Source organism: Lagopus leucura, unplaced genomic scaffold, assembly GCF_019238085.1.
Source record: "Lagopus leucura isolate 7727_CA_CO unplaced genomic scaffold, USGS_WTPT01 Super-Scaffold_100002, whole genome shotgun sequence".
Classification (NCBI taxonomy): domain Eukaryota; kingdom Metazoa; phylum Chordata; class Aves; order Galliformes; family Phasianidae; genus Lagopus; species Lagopus leucura.
The window spans coordinates 16,002,989-16,024,058 of record NW_024962263.1 but is presented as its reverse complement, the minus strand read 5'-3'; the positions used below and the strand labels follow the sequence as shown (position 1 = coordinate 16,024,058).

Sequence of the window (21,070 nt, the reverse complement as noted above, 5' to 3'; positions counted from 1 at the left end):
TGGGAATATTTAATCATTATTTTTTCCTTTACTTGTTTGCACATCTGGATAATCTCCATAGCAACTGATGCATGCCAGGTGTCTGTTCAAAAGAATGCTATCCTCCCAGTCTCTCTCAGTAAATTCATCACATTAATTGCCAGGCAGATATTAAAGAAAACCCAAGAGTGAATAGCAGATGAAAAAGATATATATCTTACTTGAACCAGTATAACCAATTTCTGTATCATATGCAATGGATGAAATGTATAAATCACACGGGTGTGATATAGATTGATATGCAAAATAATAGAACTGCAGCATTAGTTGGAAAGTGGAGAAACTCATGCTTCAGAAAAAGTCCTGCTAAACGTACTAGCCTAAGATTGCATGCTGACAGCAGCTACTTTATTTATTTGCTTAATTATACTAAGGTAACATTAAGTTGTACAGTTAAGAATTCGAATATCAAGGAAATAAGATAATGAGGTGTTAAAACCCGTATTAATCCTGTAGTTCTCGCACTGAATTTTTACACATATTGAATTTCAACCATATATTTATATATTGTATATAAATATATATTTTCTCAAAAAATGGGAGTTTTGAATGCACAGAATTATTTCTTCTTTAGAATTCTAAAGGCAAGTGTATTTCCCCTTCCTGTTCAAGATATGAGAAAATAAGAAAATAGAAAAGAAATTATTACACTGAAAGATTCAGTATTGTCAGAATTACATAAAAAGAACATCTTTGTCCCCTTATGACAGATAATCTATTAATTTCTTTTTTTTAGCATCTAATATTCAAGAACATCTCACCTGAAACTGATAAAGTACCAGTGCTCAACATTTGCAATTATTCCTATAAGCGTTTACTGACCAAATATCAAGTCATTTAAGCTGCTTTATGTCATGCTTATTTTTGAGACCAGTTTGTTTTTAAGACTCTTCAGAATATTTTAAGATAATAATATAATTGCTCATCTCCAATCTCCTTTTGAAGTATTTGTTGGTCTATCAACAAGAATTTACTGTATTTGATCATGAAAAAGTTTTGCAACTAATATCTCAGGAACACTTAGATATGAAATTTTGTTGCAGTAAATAATCACATTTCTGTTCTGAAGCTATTTATTATAGAAACATGGAAGCATGGAATATTTAGAGTTGAAAGGAAATTTTAATATCATCTTGTCCAACTTCTCTGCAATGAGCAGGGATATCCACAGTTAGATCAGGTTGCTTAGAGCCTGGTCCAGCAGGGCTTTCTAGTCTGTTATTAGTAAATGAAGTAAGTTCATTCTCTCTTTCCCTTTCCCTTTACACCTCAATAGTGCTTTCTGCTTCTCTCTCCCTCTCCTTTTTATTTTCCCCTTCATATTGTGCCAGTGAACTAAGTTGCACACTTACACTTAGAGTTCACGTGAAAAGGTGACTTTGTAAAAGAACTACGCAGTTTGATGAAGGATCATAAATGAAATTGAAGTACTTTTTCTTATGTCCTCTGCTCCTTAAATAAAAATTAATGTAACATGTTACTGTGTGTATATAGAATAGCAGCAAACTGCTGCTAATACTCTCCATACATATTCTTGAAAATTAAAATATCATTTTAAGAGTTACATAATATGCTTCTGTTTTGGGGTTTTTTTTTTTAAGTTTTAAAAATTTGTACTTATTTTTGTTACATAAAAAGAAATTTTATTTTTATTTATTTATTTATTTTTCCTGAGGAGTCATTACATTGAAGAGACTAAAAAATCTCTTTGGTCACTTGAATATTCTCACTTAAAAGAAAAAGGATTTTCTCCCAGTCATAGCTTCTACAGTCTGTGCAACGCCTCTTGTTTATCTTCTCTTTGTATAACACTGAGAGTTATGATAGTATGAGCATGGGGGATTTCTCCTACTGATGAAATCAGGCCAGATTTTTTCCAAAGTTATGGCAGGCAAGCTACTTGTCATAAAATTATTAAACAAAGCTACTCCACACTTATTACAGCATAAAAATATTTATATGGGTAAAACTTTGAAATATCCAAGACACTAGCAGGGAGAATCTCTTGAGATTCTGTCCTGAAGTGTTAAAGGGTCCGGGAAAACTGGACTGTCCTCCAGAAGGAAGTTTTAAAGGCACAGGAGCAGATAACATGAGCCAAAGGGAAGGAGGACTGGTGTGGATGAACTAGGAGCTTTTTCAAAGGGTCCAGGGGAAAAATAGTCTACCTTCTGTGTAACAAGGGACAGGCAAATCAGGAGAGTACAAAGAAGCTGTTAGGATATACAGGGAGAAAATAAAAAATGAAAGAACCCAGCTTGAACTCAACCTGGCCACTGTAGTAAAAGAGAAAAATGTTTTTTAAAAATAAATTAACAATAAGAGGAAGGCTAAAGAGAATCTCCATTCTTTTCTGGATGCAGCAGGGAACATGACCTCCGAGGATAAGGAAAAAGCTGAGGATCTCAATGCCTTCTCTACATCTATCTTTAAAAGATGAGTTATCCTCAGGGTACTCTACCTGTGACCTGGAAGTCTCAGATGGGGAGAAGAATAAACACACCAACATTCAGGTGGAGACAGTTAGAGATGTACTACTCCACCTGGACTGGCCCACCTGAGGGGTGCTGAGGTGGAGGTAATTGCAAGTCACTTCTCTCCGTCTATGAGTGTTCCTAGTCAACTAGAGAGGTGTCAGAGGATTGGAGGCTTGCCAACGTAACTTCCATCTGCAAGAAGGATAGTAAGGAGGATCTAGAGAACTAGAGGCCTGTCTGCCTAACTTTGGTGCCAAGGAATGTCGTGGAACAGCTCGTCTTGAGATCACATGGCATGTGTGGGACAACTGGGGGATCAGACCCAGCCAGCATGAGTTCATAAAAGACAGGTCCTGCTTGACCAATCTCATCTCCTTCTATGACCAGGTGACAAGACTGGTGGATGAGGGAAAGGTTGTTGAAGTAGTCTACATAGACTCCAGCAAATCCCCTGACACTGTCTCCAACAGTACTCTTCTGGAGAAGCTGGCAGTTTGTGGCTCGCATCAATACACTCTTTGCTGGATAATGAATGTACTGGGTCTTTCCTAGAGAGTGGTGGTGAATGGAGTTAAATCCAGATGGGGATTGGTCAAGAGTGGTGTTCTCCAGGGGCATGTCTTGTTCAATATCTTTATTGATGACCTGAACAAGAGGATTGAGTACACCTTCACTAAGTTTGCAAATGACACCAAGTTGGGAGGAAGTGCTGATCTGCTAGAGGGTTGGAATGCCCAACAGATGGGTCCGAACAGGCTGGATCACTGGGCTGAGGTCAGTGAGATGAAGTCCAACAAGATCAAGGGCCGGGTCCTGTGCTTTGGACACAACAACCCCAGGCAATGTTATGGGCCTGGGGCAAAGTGTCTGGAAGACTTTGCAGAGGAAAGAGATGGGGGTGTTGGGCAACACTTGGCTGAACATGGACCAGCAGTGTGGGCAGGAGGCCAAGAAAGGCTACATTGTTTTGGTGTATATCAGAAATAGTATTGCCAACAGGAGCAGGGAAGTGATAGTCCACCTATACTCATTACTGGTGAGGCTGTACCTTCAGTACTATGTTCTATTTTGAACCCCTCACTACAAGAAAGACTTTGAGGTCCAGGAGCATGTACAGAGAAGGGAAAAGAAGCTGGTGAAAGAACTGGAGCACAAGTCTTATGAAGAGCAGGTGAAGGAACTGGGATTATTTAGTCTGAAGAAAAGGAGGCTTAGGGGAGATAAGTTGTAAGGGAACCTTCTCAAGTTGCGTCAGGGGAGATTAATATTGGATATTGAGAAAAAATTATCTGAAAGAGGGTTAGGCTCTGGAATGGATGCCCAGGGAGGTGGCTATGTCACCATCCCTGGATGTTTTCAAGAAACACATAGATATGGTATTAAGCAACATGGTTTAGTAGGCAATGTAGGTGGTAGGTGGATGGTTGAACTAGATGATCTTAGAGGTATTTTCCAACCTTAATTCTATGATTCTAGATCACATAGAAATAAGGTTTTAATCCTCAAACTGTCCCAGAATATAGATTATCAAGTATGGAGGTAGCTCAGATGCACTTTTATTTGTAGTATTGCTGCTCTTGATTGCAATGTAAACAGCTTTTATTTGGCCTTTACCCAGGATATGTAATGGAAGAAGACTAAATTTTTGTTCTGTATTAACACTAGAAGTGGACAGTATTGCCCATTATACGCTACATAGGCCATGCATAAAATGATCTAATGCATTATAAATTTGCTAGATGTAATTTAAATTGTAAGGAAGTGCTCAATACAATTTTAATGAAATTCTAAACATTAAGCTGACTCAGAATAAACCTTAACATTCAACCCAGTTGTTCTCTTTAAGTACAGCATTGGAAAGAAGAAATTATTTTTTAGCTTTCATTCCTTATCTCCTTGCATAAATGAGGGAGTCCTGTACAAGATCTATTATGATACTATGATAACTAATAATTACCTTTCTGAAGCAAAATACAAATATCTTAAAAAGCTGCTATTGTGTAAAACATATCATGTAGCATCTAACAAATAGCCTTGAGGGCCTTCATAATTACTGTCAGGGATATTAGTACTGACAGATTTGATGTGTTTGCTACAGAATAAAAAGGAAATATTGATGATTTGGTTAACAATTTCTCATATTTATTTACACATTTGACAAACACAGCAACTTTTGTGTTACAAGAAAGATCTACTTTTGTTACCTTTCAAATGCAGATGGATGGTTCAATCCAATCTGTTTTATTTACTAACAGGAGAGCACCTGACATCCTCTGGAAAGAAGCTTGTAAGTCTTTAAGCAGCATAGAGTTATTTCTGAAGAGGTTTCCAATTATTTGTTGAAATAATATCAAAGATAAACAACCCAGAGTTCTCAGAATTATTTTTATGTCAATGAGCATAAAAAGACTTTTCTATCCTGTATAGTTTTCTGGATCATAGAATCATAGAATAATAGAATTCCTCACGTTGGAAAAGACCTTAAAGATCATCAGGTCCAACCACAACCTAGCCATACTACCATAACTCTAACAACCCTCTGCTAAATCATGTCCCTGAGCACCAAACAGTTTTAAACACATTCAGGAATGATGAATTTTCCTTAGGAAAATATAAAAATATAAAAAATATAAAGCATACCAGCTTGATTTAATTAATATTTTGTGCAACCATTACAGCACTATTTCCACTTACAGCTTATTTTCCACTTTTTTTTTTTTTTTTAATATTTCTTTTTGTACTGTTGTCAGATTAAATGAACTCAAACTTTATTGCACTGAAATATTGCAGTGACAATTGGACTAGTTCATATTTCCACAAGATTTAAAACCACTTTGTTTTTTGATTTTGGATTTCTGTAGCAATCAGATTTTTGTCTCTTTCCTGTGTAAAAAGATGTTCAAGGGACTAGTAGACTGTTATTTTAAATCAATGGTTTCTTCAGTACTTCTTGCCCTACTGATATCAGCCAGAATCTGTTTCTAAAACATAACAGAAGTAAAAGCATGTAAAGGCAGTCACATCTTGAAGACAGTTGATCTGTGACCATGTACAGCCTCTGTGGATGTAAGCGCACCTCTGTAGTGCACTTCCCCCTGGTCCAGGTGGCCTGCTTTCAGCTCCCTCTGACAGATTGCAGCTCTGACCTCAGGGAGACACTCAGCTTCATGTCTGCAAAGCAGAGACTGTGGGGACTGGAAGGTATATTGGGATGGCAGAAGTAATGACCATATAAATTCAGAAAATGAACATATTCTGCAGATGCTGGATTCTGTGATTCCTGCTTTCATTTTCTTTTCTCAACATTAAATATTTCATTCAAAGTTAACAAAACTAACTGGTTGCAGTAGTTGTATGACCACTTGTATTTAAGTTTTATAGTGGTTTGCAATGAGGTATTTACATGTTTTTTTTCTGTTTTCAAATGTTTCTTTTCTCACTGCATTCTACTTTCTTTTCTAATATCTTTGTCATTCCATTTCTTTTATATATTTTTCTCCTTTTTATTTGAGCAAAAATACCTGTAACAAGTAAATAATAGAATTTGTCAGGGTTAACCGGATTTGACCGGGTTAACCGGGCAGTTGATTGCTGCCTATCTTCATGGTCATCAGCTGAATAGAAGAAAATATCAAAAATATTGATGAATCCACAGATCAGAAATCCTAACTCCTGATGAGTTGTAAATAGTATTCTTCAAATAGTTAGTACAGACTATGTTAATCAACCTTTCCACCATGAAGGGATCTAAATCTGAGACTCAGAAGTATGAACTGGACTTAAGCAAGCAGAGAATAGATATTTTTCATGTACCTAGATCTTCCTTTTACTTTCAAAAGTATGAAAATAAAGTTTTAATTTCAGAAGTATGCTATGATTAGTTAAACATAATGCAAATTATTGTTTCCTTCAGTACAGTAACATTAACTGAGCCCTGATGCATGACTTTGATTAGATAGTAGAATAATATTTTGTGGCTCGAGTTACCTTTGCTGTACTTCCAAATGGGTCCGTACTCTGTAAAGAGAGATCTTATTGATTATATTTAAGCTAATAGAAGAAAGGATCACCAAAAAGGTCATTATAATGTGATGCAATTTGGCACATTACTGGGGTGTTCTCTTAGTACATAATTTACATTATGGTATATTCAGACATATTTCAGAAGGTAAAATTGAGGGAATTTAATTGTAATAATGAATTATAGAAATTTAAAGAAGAAAGCATGAATGATTGCTGATTCTATTATTTGCAGACCTGGAATAGTCTTGTCTAGATTGCTTTTTGGACCTGGAATATCATGGAAATAAAACCCACAGAAATATTTCTGCTATGGTACTATTAACAATATACAGAAGCATTGGCAGTAGATGTTAGACTCAGAAACTGTGGCAAAGGCAATTTTGAAATGAAAGTGTAATTTTCCTTTTCAAAAATGTGAAGAAATGAGCTAAACATGTCCTGTCAAAATGTTGAGAATTATGCTATTTTCTACCTTCTCCTAAATTGCTGAGAGCTCAGCCTGTACATTAATAAAACACAGAATCACATTATCCAGGCATTTCCCTGTTCTTGAGCTAAACAGAAACTTTACAGTGTGACAAAGGAGCAAGCAGAGCTCCTTAATATTGTACCACCTCATCCTTCCCTCATAACTTTAGGACTGAGTCCTGCAGGGACGTGCACAGGTTTAGCTTTATGCACTGTGTGTTATTCCTCTGATTTGATAGGAAACTGAAATCCTGTTACATTAAAAGAAAAGCCTTTTTATTCTTTCAGATGGGACTTGTCATCTGATAAAAAATTCATGAGTGAAAATAAGTTTACTTCACAGAAGCCAGGAATTATTTTGGTTATTTGGTTATTTGGTTATTTATAATTATTTGATTTAAAACATGTGAATTCCCCAAACACTTTGATTCAGTAATTTTTACTCTTGGCAACTTTGTATATTCCCCATATGTCCAGTCCTAAAAACCTGAAAAATAATCTGACCTTTTATTTTTCTGAAAGTGGCACAATGGCGCTTGCTTTGTATATTCAAGAGAACAAAGGTTTTGACCATAAGCTTCAGGTAAGCTAACATTCTTGACACTCAGAAGTAGTACTTCTCTATTGCCAGACCAATCCCCAAAATAAGATGAATCCTGCTCAGCTTCAAGTACAGACCCAGGATAAAATCAGTAACCATAGGAACCCAGCACAGATCTTCTGAATAAAACTTAGGGAAAAATACATCCTGTCACATCAGGTAGAAAATGAATATGAAGGATAAGGACAGTGGACATTACAGTACAGTGGTTTGTGATTTAAACTTCCAATTACATTTGTCAAAAGTAAAATCTGTGCTTTTTTTTTTTTTTTTCCCTTTAAAACTAGCTTGAAATTCTGTAAACATCTCTACCCTTTCCATTCTTCATTTTACATTTCAAAAAGAAGACTGACACACTCTATTGATTTCTCAGGAGAGAAAAGGTGAAAAATCAAATTACAACTAAAATATCTTTTGATGGGTATTATAATCACAGAATCATCTAAGTTGGAATAGCCATTCAAGATCATCAAGCCCAACTGTGTTTTTATACTAATGGTATGGAATCTTTTCCAAATCCTTTTTGATGTTCCTGAGCTATTACACTGTCTTACCTTCTACTTTGCAGAAAGTTGGTTTTGTGTGTAAAAAATTTTATGATTCCCAAACTGGAGAAGTAAGACAGCTACAAAACAACAACTTTCAAAGGTCTAGTTTATGCTGATCTAGAGAACTGAAAGGGACATCTACAAAAAAATATAACAATGGAACAGGAATCTATAATTCTCAAAATCCTGCAAGGAAGGTCAGGAAAACAAAAGGAACTGAAGTATTTTTTTTTAAATCTATTAAAAAAAGTAATAATAGAAATAAAATAATAACAAATGTAACCCAAAAACTAAAAGCCATGTATACCTGCTGTGAAACAGAAGCCTATTTATAACTAATGCACACACACACAAAAATGAGCTAAATTATGTGCTTGAAAAGTGTCCTTGTTTTATCAAGGTTTGTGGTTTTCACAGGATGGACGCAAGAATAAGCTGTTTTCTTCTTTGCAATCAACCTTATTGTGAAACAAAGCTCACAGAAAAAGGAAAAAAAAAAAAGGAAAAAAAAAGACCAGGAATTCTTTGAGGCTCATCTAAAAACTTTCACCCACACTGAGGGAGGTGTCTCAGAAAGTAACACAGCTGAGCAGCACCACGCATCAAAGAAGTATGCAGCTTCAGAGCAAGTGAGCAAAGAATCGAAGAGAGCTTAGACGTCAGATTTGGCATTTAGAAGAGAGATTAACACTGAATAACAGTTATGGGTTTTTTTTTCAGCTGATTTTTCTATTTGTGCTCATATTCCTTTAACTGACAAGGTTCCCTTCTCATTTTCAGAGCTGCACAAAATGAGACCAATAACGTGTTCTACAAGAAGACAAGCTACAAACATGTTTCCTTGCTCTCTCACTGCATGCTAGCAGTTACAGGAGGGGGAGTTGTCTGTAAGGCTGGTTCATGTCACTTCAGTTTGTTCATACTGCCAAAATACACAAAGGGACGTAAGACTGCTATTGGGACAGAAGAGAACCTCAGTGAATATTTGATGTAATGCCACCATATGGGCCTATAGCTGGTTTGTTTCTGGGTTCTTTTGGGATCTCATACTTTTGGTTCATGTATGCACAGTGCTTCACACATAGCTGCAGATTTCCATCACTAGACAACTGCCTCACCCCTTCCCTCAGCCCTGGTGGGTTCCTGGGACCAATACAAGAAGACATAGCCCCAGGAGTGAGCTATGAAGATCTGCACCTCTTAGGTCTGTAAACAGGGATGACTGCTTGATGGTGTGTGGCAGCACCAGCTGTCTTTTAATTTGAGAACCCATTTTTATTTTTATTTTTTTTTTGTAATGCCAGCTGTTTTCTCTGTGAAGCTCGCTCGAGTATTTACTTATTTATATTTTTAAATCTATTTTACACTCATGTTTGTTTTTCTCTTGACGGGGAGAACTGCTTAAAGTGAAAGTTTCACAGTCTGCATCTCTAATAAAATTTTTTTTTTTCACTTCTAACTCTCTCTCAGAATACATTTGTCATATTCTCTTATGTTTACATGTATCTTTTTAAAAGCTCTCTCATTATGTTAGATATTTCCCCTTGGTTAATTTTATTTTGTACGAGACACTTTCCACAATTTTTAGGATAAAAACTTTGTTTTTCTGTTTCCTAAAGAACTGCCTTGCTAAATAATTATTGCAAAGCCTAACTAAAAACAAAACAAAACAAAAAAAAACCATATCAGTTAACACTCCTGCAATAGCATGGAGTGTTGGGAGAACACTGCTATCAGTCTTGCTATCACATTGATTTAATTGCCTAAGTAAACAACATCATGAAAAAAAGGTGTTTCTCTTGAAGTAAAATTGATGGTGAGACTTTAACTCTTCTGTATTTTGTGAGCTTAGTCAGTAGAGGTAAAGAATGTTGACTGAGGAAAAACAGATAATCACAACATTTGCTTTGTAGGCAGAGCCACAGCTGCATTTCATTGCAGGGGGTCACTGATACAAGTGCAAATTGGAGTAATCCTTAAATTATTCCACAGAATATGATGAATGTTCATGTATAGAGCATTACTGAAATTAAGAGAGTGCTATTGTGAAATTTTTATCACAACTGCAGAACAAACTTGACTTATGTACTGAAGAGTACATTCATATTTAAGAAAAGGTGGTGAAGAATTTGCAGATGTGAAGGCTATTGACTAAGAGCAAATAATCGACTGCAAACAGAAAGTTAGATTTAAAAGTACAGCAATTTTGCAGCACGTGTTATGGCTAACACCATACAATACCTTCCTTGCCTGTATTTCAGATAAAACTATGCATTAAGGACAATATTTTAAAGAGTTTTCCTCTTACATGTCTGAAACTTAAGACAAAATGGAGTGCACATACAGTACTTCATTCCCCATGCTATGTCTAGAATGATTTTAGCAGATGTTTCTGCTTTTAGTTGCAGGACAACTTAATGAACCATCTTTTCCTTTCCCTTTTCATTCTCTTAAGAGCAAATTCACTCATGAGCAAAATCTTTGCCATACTTTGGAAATCAATTCTGCATGTTTCACCCGATGTTTTCAGCACAGTTATACAGTAGAATTTGTGGTCTCTCTACATTATTTATGAAAATATTTTAATAATTTAAATAAATGTAAGATTTGAAATAGTATGACCAGCAAGAAGACCCACTTTCTGTGATCTTAATTGCAAGACAAGTCTTTGTCAAAGCTGTTACATGTTGTATCTTACTCTCTGTTATCCAGAGCAGAATAAAGATGGGTCCATGAATTATAGCAGTAATTTTTAAGTGGTGCTGAAAGTCACTGAGATCAGTAAGATGAAGACTGAAATGAACAAAAGGGAATATATCTCACATGACCCAGACCTCCTCAGATAGTATAAAAATATTTGTGGTTATTTTTACTTTAGTGGAGTCTCCCTTACTCACAGAAGTTTCGGAACAAGTATGTGTTATGACTGGAGGCAGATGTAATACCATCAAAACCAAATCTTGAGGTCTTAACAGAAAATAATGCTGTTGCTTGTCATTGTTCATATAAAATGTGATGAGCAAAGAAGTTCTTCATCTCTTTTTGAAACACTGCATAGACTTTCAGATAAAGTAAAATTGCAAACATTTTTATTTGCAAATTTACAGATGCTGGTGGACACAATAGGATTTCCACAAGGTTTCAAAACTGACTAAAAATGAAATTAATGAGAGTTAAATATATGATTTGTTTAGGTATTTTCTGATTATTCTAGTACTTATCTTTCTCAAGAGTTACATACTGACTCCAGTTAAAAGCTGGTTTAAGATGTTATCCAACAGAGGACAGATATTTAAGTGTGAAACAGATTAACTTGAGAAAAATTGTACAGAAAGTGATCAGAGCACACATAAAAAATTTTAAGCAAACATTTTGCTCCTGATCTGTTATAAATTCTCCCAGTCTAAAGAGGAAATCTAGCTGACTGAAAGGGAAGAAGGTTTTTCTAACATTTTAAGAACTAGGTAAAGTAAATTCAGTAGAGAGTGGGAACTAATTTTTAGCAGATTAAAATAATTTGTGGAATACAGAAGCCAGACACAGCTGGGAACAGGCTGCATGATTACTGCAGAATGTCATGCAGATACACACTGTGCTGACTGCATATCAATGGGGAGAGAAGATGGTGAGGTAACCCAGTCCTGCCTGCCTGGAAAATAGACCACTTGATAGTAACCAGAATGAAGGTCCTGTATTCCTCTGACACACTGTACTGGAAGAAATGCGAAACTCCCCTTCTGTTTCTCCAAGAGACTTGCTGAACAGGTATGTTTTTAACATTCTGCTGAGGAATTTCAAATATGTTACTAAACTAGACTATCGGACAGATAACATATCATTTAGCCAAATTCAGGCTCAGTGAAAGTCTGGGGAAAATCTAGCCTACTGCTTCTATTGCTACCACTGCTATGACTGTTATAAGAATCCATGTGAGTAGCCATGTTTAGCACTTTATTTTTTCATCATTAGCAATATTCACAGTGTAACTCAAAATTATTGCAGATTATGCTAATTTGGTATTCAAACAGACGTATTCTTTTCATGGTGTGTTAATAATACAGGCTTTGTTTGAGAGATGCTCCAAAAGTAATGTCTTCTATTTTGTTTTGTTGGGCCACAATGTCAGAGGCAGGTGATGGTGGTATGGCACCAGGGGCTGAAACTTCCCACGGATGTTCTGTTAAGTTTTGCTGCCATGTGACTGACTAATGGCAGTAAAGTTGGCAGACTGACCAAATGGTGTCTGATATGAAAGTGAGTATGAAGCAAAAGTACACCACTGAATTCCTCCATGCAGAAAGAGGCACCCATTGACGTTTGTCAGTGTGAAAGTGAGAACAGTGAAGCAACGGGGTGTATTTCAGAAGTGGCAACAGTGATAGTGGGTCACTTATGCTGGTGCAGATTTTTATGAGCATGGCATGCAGGCTCTTGATCATTGCTTACAAAAGGTATAGCTAATGGTTGTAAGTATGTTGAAAAGTAGTGTTTTGTAGCTGAGAATTTGCTCTATCACATAGTCTTACTGTGATGTTTGTTGTAGTTTCCATGGAAATAAATAGGAGGCACTGATTTCAGAGCAGTCTGCATATCTAATATTTTGTACATGTTGCAGGGAAAAATAGCTAATCTGTAAAAACCTTTGAACACCTGCCAATTCAAAATAAGATCAAACATATACTCTTATTATTATTTATTGCTTAGTTTCCAATTTTTAAATCAGTGTTCTTGCTCTGCTTGTTTGGTTGCATTCCTTTCTACTTTCCAGCTATCTGTGTAGGGTTCTTAAAATATTTCATTTCTCCATTATAATCTTAGTGGTACTGTTCAAAATTCATAATATTATTAATGTCAATTATTTTCTCTACTAAAACCCCTGATTTTGTTTACAATATGTTTCAGATCCTGTGTACTTGTTTATTTAAAAGAAAACATTATTTTTGTTTTTCAGCATTCTGAAAGTTATTGTTATTGCCTTTTTTTTTTTCTTTTTTTTTTCTTTTTTTTTTTTTTTCTGCTGGATGACTAGCCTAATATGATTATCTGGTTATCTGGAGCAGAGAGGTTATTCTGAGTATGTCCTTGTTCGAGACCATAGTGGTAAGGATGCATCAGAAGACACGGTGTACAAATCCTTGTGTATATGCTATTAAGAAAACCAAGTGCAAAGATCTTCCAGTGCTAGAGGCAGAAGACTAATTAAAACAATCCTTTATTATTTCTTGACAATATGTTGATGTAAAAAAGGGATTGAAAAGAGTATGTAATTTAATTCTCCATGATATGTGTTTCTTTTACACGTGTAGAACAAGTTGCTTACTTGTTATCTCTTAAGATGAGATAGAGGATTTTAAATTATTTTCAAAAATATTTAAAAGGTCATATAAATGGCTTTTAAGAGTGTGATTGATTTACTTGACAAATAACATTTTCTGGAGCTGAAACATTAGAATTTTTACAGGTACAGATAATGTTTCATTTTTCATCTTGAAATTATTCCTATCTCATATCAGTTTGCAGAGTGCATGACAGAGGATTAAGGGTGTGGATAAAGATAATAATCTAGTTTCTAGCTTCTCGGTAACAGTTTGATGAACGTAAAGGAAAAACAACACATTTATTTATTTATTTGTTTTAATCACTGTCAGTCATGTTGAATATAGCAGCACTTTGGGATTGACAGGAGCAAAACTATCTCCTGCCAGACCATACACATGCCAACACTGCACAAAATCAGATTCAGATAGTCCTTGTTCCAAAAGCTTCCACTCCAAATCTGTTTCTGTTGGAACATTTTCATGATCTGTGCAGTGTGAGAATATAAACATATTTTTGCAGGTTACCTTGAATTATTTTATGACCTTTTAATGTGTACCAGACATTGCCTGACACTGCAGAAAGCTTACAGGAACGTGTGCAGTCCGAGTGAGTGATTAGGCAAGAAGTGCTATAGCAGGGTTGGTGGTAATAAAGGAAAACAATTGACACATGCAAGCACCTAAATTAATGGAAAACTTATTTAAACTATCTCTGTGCACACTAATGTAGATGCTTTTTTTTTTTTTTTTTTTTTTAACAAGGATATTCTAGATTTAGTAATACTTTCCAGTGCAGCATGCAGCAGAGGGTTGATGCTTGTTTGCAACTTATAAGCAAATGAAGAAACAAAGGGAAAAAAGGTCCTGAGATTTGTGAGGAAAAGGTTAGAGAAGCAGTTTTAAAGACTAAGTATTACTAGTAGAGATCCAAAGGGATATTTTTGTAGAGGAATACATATAAATCTGGCATAGGAGCAGCCAAAAGGGTACTAAACATGTTCTGGTTATGTATGGTTCCCAGAGAAAGAGGAGATACAAAACCTGATGAAAAGGAAAAGACTTTGGTGATGATTTTCAAACAACTGGTGGAAAATGAGATCAGTATAAAAAAGACCCAAGAGGCAGACCTAGTATATGAAGTAAGAAGAATAATGATTCAGATAATTAGGAGAATTATATTTGTTCCTCTTTCTCTAAAGCAGCAGATGCCAGCTGCTAGAAGATGAATATTAAACTTGGTGTCCCTGTGGTATGATTTAGTACAAAGAAACCTCAGTTCTAATATCATGAAACAACGCTCTTAAAAACACGAACATTCTTATGTTTCTTCTTCAATACTTTGCTAGGCTTTTACCTCAGCTAGAGGCAGACTACAGGGTCCCAGCTGGGTCAGGCTTTGTTTAGTTTTCAGAAAAGCTAAGAGAGACTACATATAGCTTTTTTTCCCTATGAAATTCTGTCACTTGAAAGGTTTTTCTTCTTTCAAACTAAAATATTTTTAAAATTTCTAAAATTTCCACCAGAATGGAAAATTCAGGGTTTTAATTACTATTGTTCACTATATAAACTCCACAGTTTTGCTGGTTGATGAAGACAATTTTAAAATCCAGATAGTAATAAATGCCTATTATTTTCATTCTTTCATAAGACCAGTACCTTAGAGATTGAATACTTTTTCAATTCTTATAGAAAGATTACCATGCTGAGGCAAAAGGAAATATTAACTTAATTAGGTGTTCAGGGATATCTGGGACCCAAGCAAATTTTGCATGTTCTGAAAACAGAAGCTGAAGTATTGTCATGGGTCTTTAATAAGTAAATGTCTGTTTGAATTAATACATTATTTTCAAGTGGAGAGATTAATCAAACAAAAACCATGTGTTTTATATATGTTTATGTATCTGCATAAGCACAGAGTACATGTGCAATAGGTCTTTCATCCTAAGAGTGGTTATATGTTCTGAACATAATACATATCTACGTATATACAGATGTTATTCATGTATATGTGTAGTTCATTTGCCATGCTCTCATTAGCAACAGGAGCCAGCTTCAATTTCAAGATATCACAGTTAAATACTGTCCTGAGTTCTATAAAAAAAAATTTGAGATGACTAGATCTCACTGGCAGAACAGTTACCTCTTCACCTCCATTCTGTCAAATATCTGCATGCAATGGAATGCTGCAATGGCTACAGGCTCGTAAGGAGGGATAAGCAAGGAAGGAGAGGCAGTGATTTGGCTCCATTTATTAAAGAGTGTTTCAGTGTTGTTGAGTTCAGGGCTGGCAATTGTAGTGTTTAGTCTCTGTGGGTAAGGATCAGAGAGAAAGCCAAGGAGGCTGACATCCTGTTGGGGATCTGTTATAGACAGCCTTTCCAGGATGAAGAGACAAGGCACACAGTTGTTAGCACTACCATGTGTTCCTCCAAAAGAAAGTCTTAAAGGCACAGGAACAGGCTATCCCCCTGTGCCATAAGATGAGACAGAGAGGAAGAAGATGTGTGGATGAACAGAGAGCTTTTTCAGAGGCTCAGGGAGAAAAATAGTCTACATCCTGTGTAACAAGAGACAGGCAAGTTGGGGGGGCTGAGGAGGGGAATTCAGCCTAGCTGAACTCAACTTGGCCACTGTAGTAAAAGACAAGAAAAACAATTTTTACAAATAGATAAACTGTAAGAGGAAGGCTAAAGAGAATCTCCATCCCTTACTGGATACAGTGGGATTATTTAGTCTGGAGAAGAGAAGGCTCAGGGGAGACAGACATTATTTCTCTAGAAGTACTTGAAAGGATGTTGTGTTGTGGGTGTTGACCTCTTTTTGAGAACAAATAGCAAGAGGACAAGGGGGAATAGTCTCAAGTTGTGCCAAGGAAGGTTCAGGTTGGATATTGGAAAAAATTTATTAAAAAAGTGTAGTTAGGCACTGAAATAAGCTCTCCAGGGAAGTGATGAAATCACTGTCCTTGATTACATTCAAGAAATGTTTAGATATTTTACTACGGTTTATGGCTTGATTCTTGATTCACCTATCAGCCATCTCTGCTAACAGGCACCCCTCTTCACTTCCTTTGTTTATACATACTTTGTAATTTGGGTTCAGAGATTGCTGTTTTGCCCAAATAGAACCATCTTTGTATCCTGTAAAGTCTATCACTCTTGCTGTACCTAGCAAACAAGATGTCCTAAGCAAGCATCTCCTGCCATACACTTGCAAGATATGTTTGTTTAACCAGACTCTTGTGATGAAACTCTTATTCTCAGCTTTTCAGCTTTTTCTTCATATTTTGGAGGGACCCCCTATTCTTCCTTCCCAAATTTTATTTTTCAAGGACACTTTATCCTTGTTTTTCCTTCAATTATCAAAGAGAAGTGTAGGAAGCTGAGAAAGAGGCTAGAAATGAAAGTCTTTAATAAGCTAGAATGTTGGGGAATAAGTTAATATTTTTGGTTGGAAAAATAAGCATTATTTTTAAATGGAAAAATTTGTCAGTATTCATTGTATAACAAAAAGTTTCAGGAACAACATTTGTAGGCATACTAAAACCAAAGCTGATGTAGTATTTGTGGCTTTAGTGGAATTCACCAGGTGATGAAATATTCACTACTGGACTTAGGAATGTCAGTCCATTGGTTTAAGATCAGTTCTGAAGATGTAGGAAGGTTTTTTTTTTTTCTGTGGAACAATCCTGCAGCACTATTATGACAATTTACTGCTTTCATTTTATTATCACTCTTTGAGAAAAAAATAGCAAATCTCTGATGAAAATTTTACACAAAATTTATGACAGTTTTTCAAGCTTGAAGAGCTTGTTAGTGCTTTAGAGAACTTCTGTGGCAATTTGGTCCACTTGTTTTTTGCTTGGGTTATTGTTCTCTTGGTACTGTTATGGTGATATTTGTTCCATAATTTTAGCTTCTGTAGTGGAGGTTCCAGGGTGCACTCATGTCAAGGCTTCTTGATTCAGCATTATAATGGTACCTTATGACATTCTAGTAAGGTAGCTCCTCTTAACTAACCATAAAAGGTGTTCAGCTAAGTATTCAACTGTTTTGCTTAAAAGCAAAACTTTTTCTTTTTTTTTTTCTTTTAGCTTGTTATCATTCTGTATCATCTTATTTGCATTTGAATGAAACACTTATGTGATTCCATGCAGTTTCCAGTCCACTGATCTTTGGAAATATAGTATGGCTCCAGAGGTTAGCATAAAAGCCAGATTGCTTTGTTATTAAAACGATTTTTGTGAGCTGACTACATTCAGTTGCATGAATATTTTGGAAGTGGCTATCAACTTTAGTAGTGCAATAGAAGGAGACTAGACCGTTGCTCAAAGCTCCAGCATTCCAATTAATGGCACTGTTTTTAAACATTGCCATCTATGGAAGCTTTCTTTAGTCCTCCTCAAGTGGAGGATCCTCCACTGATCCTTCTCAAGTGGAGGATCCTCCACTGATCCTCCTCAAGTGGGGATCAGTGACAATCTCGCTTTGTGTATTCCCTGTTGTAGTGTTGTAGAATTTAGTCCTTGCAATTCTTTCATTTTCTGTATGGAAAAGGATGTCAAGAGCATGAAACATCATGATGAAACATTACCACTGAACTTTAACTTCAGTGGCAATCTGGAATTCTGCTGCAGGGTATGGTTGGCCCTTTGAGCTTCCAGGGCACCCTGGCACACTTATGGCACTTATCAAATCTGCTAGAATGTTTGGTATCATTTCTACCGCAAACTATGGCTTTTTGTTACTTCTGTACCACCAGAATAATATATAAGGGACATTCTTACAGATCAGCATTTTTTTAATTTAAAAGCTAGTTGTCTACTGTATTGCTATTAGTGCTGAATACTAACATGCTTGAAATTAAACAGAGCTCCATAGATTCTTGACATCAAGATAAAATTGCCTTTGAGAAATGATATCAAAGAACACTTTTGATGTAATTGCTATAATGCTTATATTACCTCTGCTAATGACTATGCAAATATGTTCCACAACAACAAACCTAGCTTTAGCAAGAACAAATAATCATTCTGGCTCTATTTTCTATATGACTGTAAATCTATCCAGTTATCTATACTTGACCAAATTACAAAATGCTTGAACAAAACATTTTTTGCTAGTACAAATAAAGGTAGGTGTAAATTCTTTGATTTTACTTTACAGAGATTTCCACTCTTAGAATTTCTTAAAAAGTAGCACATTTCATTCATGTAGTAACTGGTAACAAATGCATCAAATTCCACTGTTCAGAAAAAAATATGCTTGCCTTTAAAATACTGGATAATGTCTAAACTGAAACCAGGTAACTTAAAATCCATTATCTGGGAAACTCTAACAGTTGATTATTGTTGAATCTGAAATAGAAAAATGTGTAGCTTGTTTTTTTGTGTGTGCCTTTAGGGTTTGTTTGTTTTTTTTTGGGTGGGGGAGAAGAAAGATAAGGAAATGAATTGCCTTGCATTCATATGTTTTCTTAATGTACAATTATTTGATTGGATAAAGTTTGTATCATTCTGATCTACTTCTGGTCTACTTTTATTTTGCGTTTTTATCCCCCAATACATTGGAAACATTTATTAATTACAGCTTTTTGATGTAATAGTGTGTTTAAATCAGGAACATTTCCTAATATGCAAGTTTAAAAAAGAGGCTTTTGTTCCTTCTTTTTTTATGTATTCTGCCTTGCTGAAGTGATTGTTCTTTTAGGATTTTTTCCACTGATTTTTTTTTTTTTTTTTTTAATATTAATTAAAACTGGTGAAAAGCCTTTACATTCATACCAAACTCTATTTTTAAAACTGCCATGCTGAGAATTTTTCATCCAGTTTTATGTTAATCTACTAAGAGAAGTTTCTTCTTCAACAGTCCAGAACTCAAGGGCTGTTTTGCCAAAGACAATTGCAGGCACTTGCTGACTTTATACAAAAAGTTCTTTAGGAATTAAGAACTCTATTAACTTCTCAAAATCTGTATTCCATTCTACTTGCCTAGATTAAAGTTACTGATTTTTGTGATGTAGTTTCAACATCCCCTACTTGTTCCTTCAAGTTATTTGTGCAAGGAAGCTAAAAGTTACAAAGCTTTAACAAAATGCAGTATGGTAATGTTACTTAAACAATGAAAAAGACATTGGAAGTCCAAAACAGAGGGAGATTAATGTCAAGTATATTACTGCCAATATTAGTACTGTTTGTTCATTCAACATTTGGCTGCTGAGTTACTACTTCTTTCTGAAATGATTGTGAAGCCAATCTTGTGCTTCTTATTGATGAAAGCTTGGCATACATGACTGGTGAGATTGATGCAATTCTCACAAAAAAAAAAAAAAAAAAAAAAAAAAAATCACCTTATTTTGTTCCTTTTAGGAAGGGTTGCTCCTGGTTTAAAGCACTTGAACTCAGATTAATCACTGAAGTAGCTTGCTGTCTCTGCTCCTTTGCAAGGAATAACTTAGAGCCCCTTCACCCACAGGAGCTGACTGCCTTTATCAGATCCAGAAGTGATCCCATGCAGTGAGCTATCTGTGACCATGCTCTGTGGTTCAGGAGTATGTGTGACATCCTTCACATTGCTAAGCAGAAAGCTGTTGCTCTCTCACCAATGAATATAAGCCTTTATGTGCAGTGCTCCTGCAGTTCTCGTGTCCCAGCATGGAACAGTTCTGTTTGTCTTAAGATTTTTGTAAATGACTTCTAGGATCATGAAGATTTGCAGCTTCTTTTCTTGACCTGATTTGAACCTTGACTGGCTGAAAGAGAGCTTTTAGAGAATCCTTCAAATATTCTTCAGAATACTAGGCGTTTGTCATTTTGTTTAGGATATCAATCTGGATTGATAAATTTAATCTGGTGATGTATGTCTTGTACCATCGACTGCTGAAGTGGAAATCAAAACAGCTTTAGATTAGAGCAGAGCAGAGAAAAACAGTAACTTTCTAGATCTTTAGAAGAATGATTGAAGGTAAGAGCATTTTACTTTGAGGTTCGTTTTATGAGTAGTTCAAATGACTTTTGTGATCAAAGGCTATAAAATGTCACCAATTTAAAATTGAATATATAAAAAGGATTTATGTTTATTTCTGTAGTTGATAGAAAATTCCAACTTTTTGATACAATAGTTTACCTCTTTGACCTATTTAAAAACTCTGAAATTTTAGTTAATCTATTACATTTTAAACCAACAATCTCCTCTACAATTTCTTCCTTATAAGCCAGTTCAATACCAGAAGATGAAGCCTCTGTATTTTTTAAAGTAAGCATTTAGTCTAGCAATGCAGACTAATTAATATAAGCCAAACTATAAGCCATTACTGCAAGCTTGAAAAAAGCAATTTAATGGACTGAGTTTTATGCAGTTTCTAATGAAAGTTGACCCCTTTGGTTAATCGAATTCAGAGTAATACAGTATTGTCAAAATGTTACATAAAATTCTTTACCTGAAGCTAGCAAATAGGCTGTGGTTAAAGAGGAAGAGGGAGGAAGTAAATAAAAGTGACCTCATGATAATAAAAAAGCCCTTATAAAACTTATGCATTTATTCAGGTTACTTATGTGATAATATTCAATATGCTTTAGAGAAAATGTTAAAAAAAAAA

The 21,070-nt window shown here is 35.4% G+C and overlaps 1 long non-coding RNA gene across 3 annotated transcripts in view; it reads left to right on the top strand.

Moving 5' to 3' along the window:
- The first annotated feature begins 11,796 nt into the window (after positions 1-11,796).
- Positions 11,797-21,070, top strand: part of LOC122179292 — a 55,817-nt gene continuing 46,543 nt past the window's right edge. For 2 of the 3 annotated variants that reach the window (XR_006178628.1, XR_006178626.1), the window contains exon 1: positions 12,561-12,607. This is a non-coding gene — a long non-coding RNA (uncharacterized LOC122179292). Of the gene's footprint in view, positions 11,922-12,560; positions 12,608-21,070 lie in introns of those variants that run through there. The other variant, XR_006178627.1, reaches the window with a different exon arrangement.